The following is a 12,336-nucleotide window of genomic DNA, read 5'->3' as shown; positions in this document are numbered from 1 at the left end:
TCCTGGGCATGTCGTCCGGCAGAGGGGCACCCGTCAGGACCGCAAGCACTGTTTGCCGCGTCTTAAGAGGAAGTCCCTCCTCCTGAAACCTCATATGGTCCTGACTGCTGAGCAAGGCCCACATCGGGCAGGAATGGCGCTGAAGCGGAGCGGAACTCCTTCACCACCATAGGCGCATTCACGCCGCGGTCCTTCAGCCTCCTCAGCCCGAGCCAGACGGGAACGAGACGGGGGCTCGCGAGCCTCTGGTGGCCCCAACTGGAGTTGGGAACAGGAGGCCCTGGCGGAGCATGGAGCAGAGGGCTGAGTACACCAGCATCGACAAACACCCATCGTGTCCGAAACTCGCTCGTGGATGGTGGAAGCTCAAAGTCGATCCCCACGCCCGCTGTCGTGGCCACGGCTTGGAAGCTCACGCACCCCGAGCTCTGCCAAGGGCCAGTCAGATGCAATGAGAAGAAATGGCGGAAGAGGGCCACCGAAGGAGCGATGCCCACCATGGCTTCGCACACAAAGGCGAAGACGGCGAGAAGAGTCATAGATTGAGGGTCGAGATGCAGCATGTGGATCTGATAATGCTCAAGCACAGCCTTGAAGAAGGCGGAGAAGGGAGGAATCAGGCCAGCCGAGAGGGCATCTATGAAGATTGGGACCTCAGTGGCTGCCCGGGCAATGCGAGGGCGAGACGCGGGCCAAGCCACCGTCTCTCCCCACTCGTTGAAACTGGAAGCAAGTGTTGGGCGCACCTTGTCCATGGCCTCGTCATTGAGCACCAGGGGTCGGCCGAGCGCAGGCTCGAAGGACGGAGGTGCACTTGGTGAAGACAGGGGCTTCTTCCCCTTGTCTGCTCGTCCCGGCGTCATAGTGACGAGGCAAGCAGGGCGCAGATCAGATTGGAGGGGAGGAGCAGAGTCTCAAGAAAGCAGAGAGATTGGGGGAGCCAGGCGTGGACAAGGGAAGAATAACCGTGTAGGCTACGGGGGCCACATAGCCAGGCGGATTCAAAGGCAGCGTGGGGAAGCGGAGACGCCCACGTCCAATCAACTGCCACGCGTCGACCAAGGCCGCAGGCTTTTGGGGCCTGCGGCGCTCCGTGCTTGACCTTTGGCTTCGTCTCGAAGCCAAGCCCGAGCGCACCTTGGGCCCGGGGGCTACTGTCGGTGTTCTGGGAACGGGGGTCCCCAGACTTGCCTGCCTGTGGCCCACGGCGTGGCTTCGCTAGCAGGCCTGTATGACCCATCTTCATCAACAAGGCTGTCAAGACCCTCGCGAGGGGCCAAGCCTCACGAGGCGGACGACGCAAGACCTCCTCAGGAGCGGCCTCACCAGGCTGCCTCGCGAGGAGCGAAGATATCAAGGCGGGGCAAACCTCGCGAGGCTCTCATGACGTGAGCCATGACGATCGACACCAGGCGGGCCCCAGCGCGCGCAGCGTCCTCGTTTCCTTTTTGGTGCCAAGGGGGCAAGCGCAGGCGCGGAGTACCGAGGCATCAGGCAAAGGTTTCCATATCAGTGCAATGAGACCAAGACCAGCAGGCCAGCAGGACGGAGGTCACCGTGGAGCCCAAGACGGCGTCATCGGCAGAGCCCTTTCGCAGGCGAAGACCGCTTTTGTCAGGATAGCTTGTACTAGCTGTCCCCTTTCAAATTGGCCGCCGTTGTTGGCTCCCTTCCCGCTCAATATTTGGGGAGAGGACCAAGGCCTATATAAGTAGAGCTAGCCACCACCATAGGGGATAACTCATTCAGAGGCATCTCACCCACACAAGTTCGTTGAGCACAAGAACACCTCAACCTCAGGAGGCTGTTCTTCCCCTTGTACTGTTCATCATCAGCCCAAGAGCCAATCCACCACCACCACACTGGAGTAGGGTATTACACCACAACGGTGGCCCGAACCAGTATAAATCTCGTGTCTTTCTGTGTTGCGAGTTCGTCGAGTTCGTCCGCGTGATCTTAGCGAGCTAGGGCGTAGATCGGTAGGAGGGAAAGAACTTCGCGCGCACCCTAGAGTTCGAACCTTAAGGGTTTTGCCGGAACCCCAGATCCGACAGGTGCTCTCTTTGTGAGCCATTAGTTTCATCGAACCGCACACTTACAGTTTCAACAACCTTGTGAAGAACGTTGTTGAAGACTCTGTAGGTGTGCGAGTCCTTTCCGTAACCAAGCATGAAACCTTCATGTGCTTTCGGTGCAAATTTAGAGTTGTGAGGAGGATCTGTAATCCAACATTTAGCACTGAAGACTTTGAAATAACTCACATTGGGTTTCTTGTCAGTGAGGAGTTCATATGCAGTCTTCTTGAAGAATTTGTGAAGATATACTCTGTTTATGATGTGGCACGCAGTATCAATTGCCTCAATCCAGAAACGACGAGGCGTGTTGTATTCATCAAGCATAGTGCGAGCCATCTCAGCAAGAGTCCTGTTCTTGTGCTCCACGACGCCATTATGCTGAGGAGTCTAAGGAGTAGATAACTCATGAGTAATATCAAGTTCATCAAGATAGTCATCAAGACCAGAGTTCTTGAACTCAGTTCCATTGTCACTTCTGATGTGCTTGATCTTCACACCAAAGTTGGTTGAAGCTCTCGAAGAAAATCGTTTGAAGACTTCCTGCACTTCATGTTTGTAAGTAACAATGTGTACCCATGTGTAACGAGAGTAATCATCAACAATAACAAAGCCGTATTGAGATGCATCATTTGAAACTGCAGAATAATGATTAGAACCAAAAAGATCCATGTGAAGCAATTCAAATGGTCCAGTAGTGGTCATGATAGTCTTCGCTGGATGCTTGGCCTTGGTCATCTTTCCAGCTTCACAGGCTCCGCATAAGTGATCCTTGAGGAATTTGACATTCTCAATGCCAATGACATGCTTCTTCTTCGCAAGCGTGTGCAAATTCCTCATGCCTGCATGACCAAGTCGTCGATACCAAAGCCAGCCTTCTGAAGCTTTTACAAGTAGACATACGGCTGGTTGTGGTCTTGTAGAGAAATCAACAATGTACAAGTCTCCTCTCCTAAAGCCTTCGAAGACTTTGGAATTGTCAGCTTCCATGATCACAACACAATGATACTTGCCAAAGACAACAACCATATCGAGATCACAAAGCATTGAGACAGACATGAGGTTGTATCCTAAGGACTTGACAAGCATGACTTTGTCCATGTGCCGATCCTTTGAGATAGCAACCTTACCTAGACCCAATACCTGACTTTTGCCTTTGTCGGCGAAGATGATATGCTTCAGATGCGATGGAGATAAGGGAGCATCCATCAATAGATTCTTGTCACCAGTCATGTGATTTGTACATCCACTATCGAGGACCCACTCATTGGCTTTGGGTTGATCATCCTACAGATGAATTAGTGCAGCTTACGAACTCACATACTTCATCAGTGAAGAATATGACATCACAATTCATTAGATCAATTTCATCAAGCAATAGACCAGATAAAGCAGTATGAGGACGTAAGAAATGAAAGTTCATTTCTTCATGATTAGCCTGCGTCCTTTCAGGCATTTTCAGGTCTCCAGCAAATTCTTCAGACGTTTTAGCACGTCTGGAGACCTGACCCTGCAGAAGAAATTAGTTCTTTTTCTTCACCACCCACATCTGAAGGGGTGACAAAGAGTTCATCACTCTGCGAGCTCCATATGAGAAAGGTGGCATAGAAGCCAATCCATTTCGTTTCACATAAGAGAAGTTAGGGTAAGCATATGAATAAGCAGAGAAATTCTTCAAAAGGACTTATGAACATAATTGTTAGAAGAGTAATGCTCATATTCATAGCCCTTAGCTCTTCCCTGCGAAACAGAGGTGTTAGCGCGATGATAATCATATGAGGACTTTCATCCTTTTGAGGAATATGATCCACGTGAGGAATTTGGTCCGTATGAGGACTTGGATTCATATGAAGAATTTGGTCCATATGAAGAGTTTGATCTGGGGTTCCTATTCTTCACAGGTGGTGTCATGAGGACATTCACCTGAAGACTTTCAAGGCATCTTTTGGGAACCCAGATATTCTTCATAGGGGAACCGTTCCTGCAGTTAGTGCCAACATATCTAGCAAATACTTCACCATTTTGATTTTTGAACAGTTTATAGTTGGAGTCAAATGACTCATCAGAAGAATGAGGAGATTCACATGTAAAGCCAGATAGATTAGATGGATCTACTGGAGGTCCCTTTGCAGCAACCCATGAGGTTTTGGGGTACTGCTCAAGCTTCCAATAAGTACCATCAGCATTGAGTTTCCTCTCAAAGGCAATACCCTCTTTCCTAGGATTCCTGTTCAGAATCTGCTTTTTAAGCACATCACAAAGAGTCTGATGCCCTTTAAGGCTTTTGTACAAGCCTGTCATGTACAATTCCTTCAGCCCTGCATCATCAGTGATACTAGCAATGTCCTCAGATGAGGAATTAGTGATAGCAGAGACAGTTGAAGAATTTGTAGCATTAGAAGCATTTGAACATTCAGGTGAAGAATTAGCAGATTCACGTTCAATGCATTTCAAACATGGAGGAACAAATTCTTCCTGAGAAGCGTTGATTTGTTGAGCAAGTAATGAATTGCGCTCCTTCTGAAGATCTTCATAACTCACTCTTAGCTTTTCAAGATCTTGCTTTCTTTGAAGAAATTCATAAGAAAGCTTCTCATGATCAGATAAGAGTGTTATGATGACCTTGAAGGTTGTCAAACCTAGTCTGAAGTCTCTGAAGATTTTCAGTCAAGGTTTTAGTGCGATCCATTTCTTCACCCAACATATCATCACTTTTGTCTAGCATGTTTTGAACCTTTTCAAAAGCCTTTTGTTGTTTCACAGCAATCTTAGCAAGTTTAGAGTAGCTGGGCTTGAGGTTTTCATCAGATTTATTCTCACTTGATTCAGAGGAGGTATATTTGACTACCTTGGCACCCTTTGCCATGAAGCAATAGGTGGGAGCATAGTCATCATTGCCTTCATCAGCCTTGTTGGTGAAGCCATTTTATTCAGAGTTGAAGATAGACTTGCTGACGAATGCTGTAGCGAGAGCTAGACTCGCCACACCAGACTCGGACTCCTCAGATGCCTCCTCTTCCTCATGTTCCTCAGATTCAGCCTCAGAGTCTATTTCCTTGCCAATGAATGCCCGAGCCTTCTTGGAGCTGCTCTTCTTGTGTGACGAAGACTTCGAGGATTTTGATGATGAAGACTTTGAAGATTTCTTCTTCTTCTTCGCATCATCAGAACTGTAATCCTTGTATTTCTTCTTCTTTGATTCCTTTTCCCACTGAGGACAATCTTGAATGTAGTGACCAGGTTTCTTGCACTTGTGGCATAGCCTCTTCTTGTAGTCACTGGATGAGGAATCATTGCTCCTTGAGGATTTTCCAAAGCGACCACGTCTTGAGAAACTCTGCAATTTCTTCACGAGCAGTGCTAGCTCCTGGCTCAGTTCTTCAGGATCACCAAGGTTACTACCAGAATCTTCACCTTCAGATTTAGAGACAGCCTTGGCCTTTAGGGCACGTGATCTGCCATAGCTCGAACCATAGAGATCTCTCTTCTCAACAAGCTGAAACTCATGAGTGTTTAGCCTCTCGAGGATATCAGTGGGATCAAGTGACTTGTAATCAACATGTTCTTGTATCATCAATGCCAGAGTATCAAATGAGGAATCAAGCGATCTCAGCAATTTCTTCACCACCTCATGGTCGGTGATGTCAGTGGCACCAAGTGCTTGAAGCTCATTGAGATGTCAGTGAGGTGATCGAAGGTTTGCTGAACATTTTCATTGTCGAGTCTTTTGAAGCGGTTGAAGAGATTGCGAAGAACGTCAACTTGAGAGTCACGCTGTGTTGAGACTCCTTCATTGACTTTGGACAGCCTATCCGAGATAAGCTTAGCAGTTTCCAAAGCACTCACTCTTCCATACTGCCCTTTGCTCAGATGACCACATATGATGTTCTTCGCTTGCCAATCGAGTTGCTTGAATCTCTTCACGTCAGTAGCGTTCAGAGAAGGTCTGACTGAGGGAACACCATTTTTCACAACATACCAGAGATCGTTATCAATTGCCTCAAGATGCATCCGCATCTTATTCTTCTAGTAAGGATAGTCCGTCCCATCGAAGGTAGGACACCCAACAGAGACCTTGATCATACCTGCGGTCGACATAACTAAAACTCCAGGCGGTTAAACCAAAATCACACAGAACAAGGGAGTACCTTGCTCTGATACCAATTGAAAGTGCGTTATATCGACTAGAGGGGGGGGGGTGAATAGGCGATTTTTATGAATTCTTCACTGAGGAATTTGCGGGTGAGGAAATTCCTTAGCGAAGGACTACTTGCAGCAGAATAAGCACTCAGAAGTAAGCATAACAGAACACAAGCTTGGTCATCATGATGAAATGAAGACAAGCACAGAGTACAAAAAGCGTAAACACAGGATCAAGACAAACAGACTGAAGAAATTGAACTGAGGAAATTGAGAAAGTCTTCAGTCAAAGTCTTCAAACACATATATGAACAAGTGCACAACACAGTTATGAGGAAATGAAAGAGTTGAGGAAAAAGAACCAGGAAGCTTGGTAAAGACAATGATTTGGTAGACCAGTTCCAACTGCTGTCTCAGTTGTACGTCTGGTTGGAGCGGCTAGGTATTTAAACTTGAGGACACACAGTCCTCACCGTATTCTCCTTGAGCTAAGGTCACACAGACCTCGCCCAATCACTCGTGGTAAGTCTGCAGGTGACTTCCGAACCTTCACAAACTCGGTCACTCGGCGATCCACAATTTCCTCTTGGATACTCTAGACCATGACGCCTAACCGTCTGGAAGAAGCACAATCTTCAAAGGTAACAAGCATCGGATCCATGCAGGATTAATCTCTTCAGTGATGCTCAATCACTTTGGGTTTGTAGGTGTTTGGGTTTGGGTTTTCCTCACTCGATGATTTTCGCTCAAAGTCCTCGGGGGATGGGATGCTCTCAAATGACAAGTGTCAGTTTCTCTCGGAGCAGCCAACCAGCTAGTGGTTGTAGGGGGCGACTATTTATAGCCTAGGGAGCAGCCCGACATGATAAGACATAAATGCCCTTTAATGATATGACCGTTAGGTGGGTAGATATTTTGGGACAGCTGGCGCATAGCACAGCAACGGTCGGAATTTTGAGGCTCAAATTCCTCAGGGCTATCATGTTCCTCACTGTGTAGGAAATCCGCACTGGCGAATTCCTAACTCCTCAGTCAAAACAAATTCCTCAGAGACCAGAAGAACTTCGTCTCTGTCACTGAAGAATATGACTGAACTATATGAGATTTCCAATGGCTTCACTCGAAGGGATTGGTAGGTGTAGGATTTTGAGTTGAGCATCACATGGAAATTTTTCCTTAGTATTTCCTCGACCCCCTTTAACAGTACGGTGTTTCCTATGACTCAAGAAAGAGAAAATGAAACTACGAAAACAAAAGTCTTCACGCTTCATGTTCCTCGAATGATACCTAGTCTTCAAGGTCACACCAATTTCTTCACTTTCAAAGTCTTCAGAAATCCAAAGTCTTCAGTTGAAGAACTTCATTTTTAGGGGTCGTCTTTCTCTGTAAATATCAAACTCCTCAGTGTACACTCATAAACACATTAGTCCCTTAACCTATAAGTCTTCAATACACCAAAATCACTAAGGGGCACTAGATGCACTTACACATATGTACCGTTTCTTCACCATTATATGCATCGATATGACTTAAGTTTTGGCCAAGCTGGGTTGCCTGGCTCCTGTGCTTATGCCCTACGTTCCCTTAGTTCGGCTAGGGCATAAAGGGAGCACCTCTGCGATTGTTACTGCCAGGTCATCCGGATGTGTACCTCAGACTGGGTGAAGCCGAAAGCTAGCATTCTTAAGGGAATATTCGGTCGGTGAATTAAAGATGTTTTTGCATTCGTCCCATCGTGAACCCCCAGAAGCTATACACATTGTGGTTTCTTTATCACATTTCGGACATGCACATCGATGCATGCACACCCAGGGAAAGGAACCCTTAACGGAACTATTCTCTCTGGAAGATGTTTCTTACACTCTTAATGTAATATAACATAACTAGCCGGATAATTGTCTGTTCAAGCAAGAATGACCCCTACGTCTGGTTTCCACGCATACCCCGGTTTTCTTTGCCGCTCAGGTATTCGGAAACACTTCGCGCCTTCGGGTCGAGAGATTGAAGCGAAAAGGTCGGCCATGACAACCGTTTTACAATCCAGCTAGAAGGAAAAAAAATACATAGTCACTTAGGACTTAAAAACTTCCTCCTCTATACCGTCCAACTGGCCGTCTAATTTACAATCCTGTTGGGAGTATCTAGCAGCCACCTCTACTTGGCCATATACTAAACTAACGGGAATTTCTTCCCCATTTGACCCTAACGGTCCGACCTGGGCCATGTGATTCGGATCCAGCTTGGTATATCGTGTTTTTACCATGGCCCAGGCCTCTCGCGCACCCTCTCGGCAAGCCGACATCTTCCATAGTCGGATATGCCACCGCGCTCCCTTGAATAGCTCTACAAGCTTCTCCATACTCCCTGGAGGGGAGTCGGATGGCCATAAGGCCTTGGCTACACTCCGCATTGCCTGCCGAGCTTGCTCATGCAACTGCGACAGCCCTTGCAGGAGATCACTTGATGATCCGGACACCTCCTCTTCGGGATGGCCCGTCAACATACCTGCAATCATAGTTATATCAGCTACTTTTACCTCCAAGTTATTATACGGTAAAGATCCGGCCACGTACTGAATACGCCGCCTCGAAGCTTTTTATTCTCCTTCACGGAGTCGGCTAACTGGGCCCGCACATCTTTCAGTTCTTCTCCCAGTTTAGTGTTTGAGTCCTGGAGTTTGTTTTTATCCTCTCTGACTCGGGCCAGGATACACTCGCCTGCGGCATGTAGTCTTTTTGCCTCTTTCTCTCCCGCTTGAGCGGTTTTCAACTTCTCTTCCAGTTGATCTGATGATCGTATTACGAGATAAGCAACAATATTAGCATAGCTACTGTATAATTGTTATTCCTCGATGGAGGGGATACTTACCAGAAGATGCCCCCTTGGACTCTTTCAGTTCGGCGGTAGAAGCATTTAGCTGTGTCCGACACTGCTCCAGCTCTGGAGCTAGCAGGTTGTTCCTCTCCGACAGAACCTGGTTATACATCGATCCTTAAATCACTTGTGCCAACTGCTTTCAGTCTCGGGGGCTACTAGCATGTGCTTATCCTTTTCGGACAAAATAAACCTTACCCGCACATTCGTCAAATGCTGCTTTGTGGCTTTGCCAAGCCCATCTCGAGCAGCTCAGATGTATGCATCAGCCGACCTGAAGGCATCAAACGCCTCTTTCGAACAGCGGGGGTCTCGTAAAATGGCCCTCAAGCGCCGATGATTCATGGCGCTCTCCACTTCCGAGTTGGTGACGGACATATTTTCTGAGCCCTCGACCGAAGGACAGTCCGGCGTCACTCCCATATCGGCCCCGTCCTCTCTGCTGGGGCCGGATCCTGGCTGCTGGGAGTATTACTGCCCGGACCCCCGGACACAGTCCAGCGGACTCTTTTCCTGATTCGAGATGAACATGAAAGTCACAGTTGGATGCGACTATTAAACAACATATTTGCAAACCCATACCTCTTTGACGAGGGCCCGACCGTATCTTCGCCTGCCCTCCTCTTCGAAGGCTTGCCCGGTGCGGGGCCCGCTCTCTTCGGAGTCGCTCTTGGAGTAGCACGGTATGTCGAATGCCTCCCCTTTGAAGCACGAGACAGTGCGGTGGGTGAGGCAGAACGAGGGAATCCTTTCGGGGAAGATGCCTCCTGACTACTTACGTGTGAAGCGGGGAGAAGACCAGGGTAATCGGCGATGATGGCCACTTCGGTGCCGTCGTAGCTCGCCTGGTAAAACACGCCATTCTCGAGCACCACGAATATATCCGGATCCTCTTCAAATCCAGGATCAAGGTCCTGATCGTGGCCCTCGGGCTGCGGAGCGGGGCTATAAAGCCCCTCAGATGTCTTTTGTCGGTGCTGTTATAAACGGACGGGTTAATAAAGCTCAGGGAGAAGAATGAGTGGAGCAAAAAAGTTGGGGACTCACCCAGCTAGAAGGATTGTACATGGAATATCCCTCTCTGTGCGTGATGCACAGGAACTCCTCTTCCTCGCCTTTAAATAGTTCGGCCAATATTTTGGCTAGGGCAGGAGGGGTGTCTGGACCTTTCCTGCCGCAGCGGGAGGTGTCATCTTCCCCATTGTAATTCCACATGGGAAGTCCTCTGTATTGGAGTGGCTGAACTCCCCGTACTATGGAGGTCGCCATCACTTCGACTATCGTATAACCGGACTGGGCAAGCGTCCTGATCTTGCTCAGGAGTTGACGAACTTCCGCACTATCTTCCTCCTCGAGGCTCCGAGGGCGCTAGCTGTGGTGCTTCTTTAGAGGAACACTCGCAAACTCGGGGAGGCCTCTCCGGACTGGATCTGGAAGTATGACATCATCAATGTAGAACCACTCAGAGGTCCACTCTTCAAACGCCCTCTTCGGCGTGCCGGATAGATATCCGGTCTCGGCAATGCGCCATATTTCGGCTCCCCCCACTTCGAATATTGATCCTTCATGGTTGTGCGGGACAAGGCAGAACAACTTTCTCCATAGTTCAAAATGGGCCTCAATACCCAGAAATAGTTCGCATAAAGCAACGTAACCCGCGATGTGCAGAATGGAGGCCGGGGTAAAATTGTGCACCTGGAGGCCGTAATACTCCAGAAGCCCTCGGAGGAATGGGTGAATGGGAAATCCCACGCCCCTCAGAAAATAGGGGATGAGGCACACTCGTTCTCCCGCAGACGGATTGGGGAAATCCTCCGCCTGGGTTTTGCCGTTGAGGGAGGCCAATCCTGCTCTAACAGGGAGCAGATCTGCCGGAGGTAGAAATCCCTGCGTTTGCAACTTCTCCAATTGGCTGTGGGACACAGAGCACCTCTCCCACTCGCCTCTCTCTAGGTTGGAACGGGAAAAGGAGCTGGGAATATTAGCCATGTTGGGATGGTCTTTCCTGGCAGTCTCTGAGGATTTTCTCCGTATGATGCCGAATGGATCTGAGATCCAATCTCTTTAAATAGGCGCTCTTTCTGGCATGGCTAGGGTGTTATTTGCAAAAAATACCCTGACCGACCGCATTCGCTCGACACGTGGAAGATGAAGTCATAGATACACAGAAGCCGAGGGGTGCGGCATTAAATTAAAAGTCGAATACATTACTTGGAAGCCGTCGGAGGGGGAACCCGCCTTGCAATGCCGAAGACAATCTGCGCGCCGAACACCTCGTCATTGAAGCCTGGTTCGGGGGCTACTGAGGGAGTCCTGGACTAAGGGGTCCTCGGGCGTCCGGCCTGTTAGCCGTGGGCCGGACTGATGGGCTGTGAAGATACGAAGACCGAAGACTGCACCCGTGTCCGGATGGGACTCTCCTTGGCGTGGAAGGCAAGCTTGGCGACCGGATATGTAGATTCTTTTCCCTTGTAACTGGCCTTGTGTAACCCTAGATCCTCCCGGTGTTTATATAAACCAGAGGACTTAGTGCAGAAAGGACACACATATTGTAACACCCCGGATGTAACTTTCCATATTTGTAACTCCAACTCTTGCCATTTTCGGCTATGTGCTATGATATTCCCTCCGTGGTCGGGTTTTGTCTTTCGTTTTGCATTTTGTTCATGTCATGCATCTCATACCATGTCATCATGTGCATTGCATTTGCATACGTGTTCGTCTCATGCATCCGAGCATTTTCCCCGTTGTCCGTTTTGCAATCCGGCGCTCCCACCTCCTCTGGCGCACCCCTCTTGTTTTCTTTTGTGAGCGGGGTGTCAAGCGTTCTCGGAATGGACCGAGGCTTGTCAAGTGGCCCTAGTATACCACCGGGAGACCACCAGTCAAGCTTCGTTCCATTTGGAGGTCGTTTGGTACTCCAACGGTTAACCGGGTAATCGCAAAGTCCGTTTGTGTGTTGCAGTAAACCCCCCCTCAAAAACAGCCCAAAACCCACCAAACTCTCTTCCATGCTCTAGGTCATTCGATCACGATCGTGTGGGCAAAAACCGCAACTCATTTGGACTCTCCTAGCTCCCTCTAGCTATCTATATGCACCTCTCCCGAAATACATTCGCAGTCCAACCCAAAAAATCGCCCTCCGGCGCCGCCGGACGTGTCCGTACGTCGCCGGACAAATCCGCCGCCGCCCCGCAGCCACTCCACGCCCGCCAGGCCCGCCGCGGGCCCCCGCGGCCCGACCGCCCGT

The sequence above is a fragment of the Triticum aestivum genome, chromosome 1D, assembly GCF_018294505.1.
Source record: "Triticum aestivum cultivar Chinese Spring chromosome 1D, IWGSC CS RefSeq v2.1, whole genome shotgun sequence".
Classification (NCBI taxonomy): Eukaryota; Viridiplantae; Streptophyta; class Magnoliopsida; order Poales; family Poaceae; genus Triticum; species Triticum aestivum.
This window is presented reverse-complemented; position numbering follows the sequence as displayed.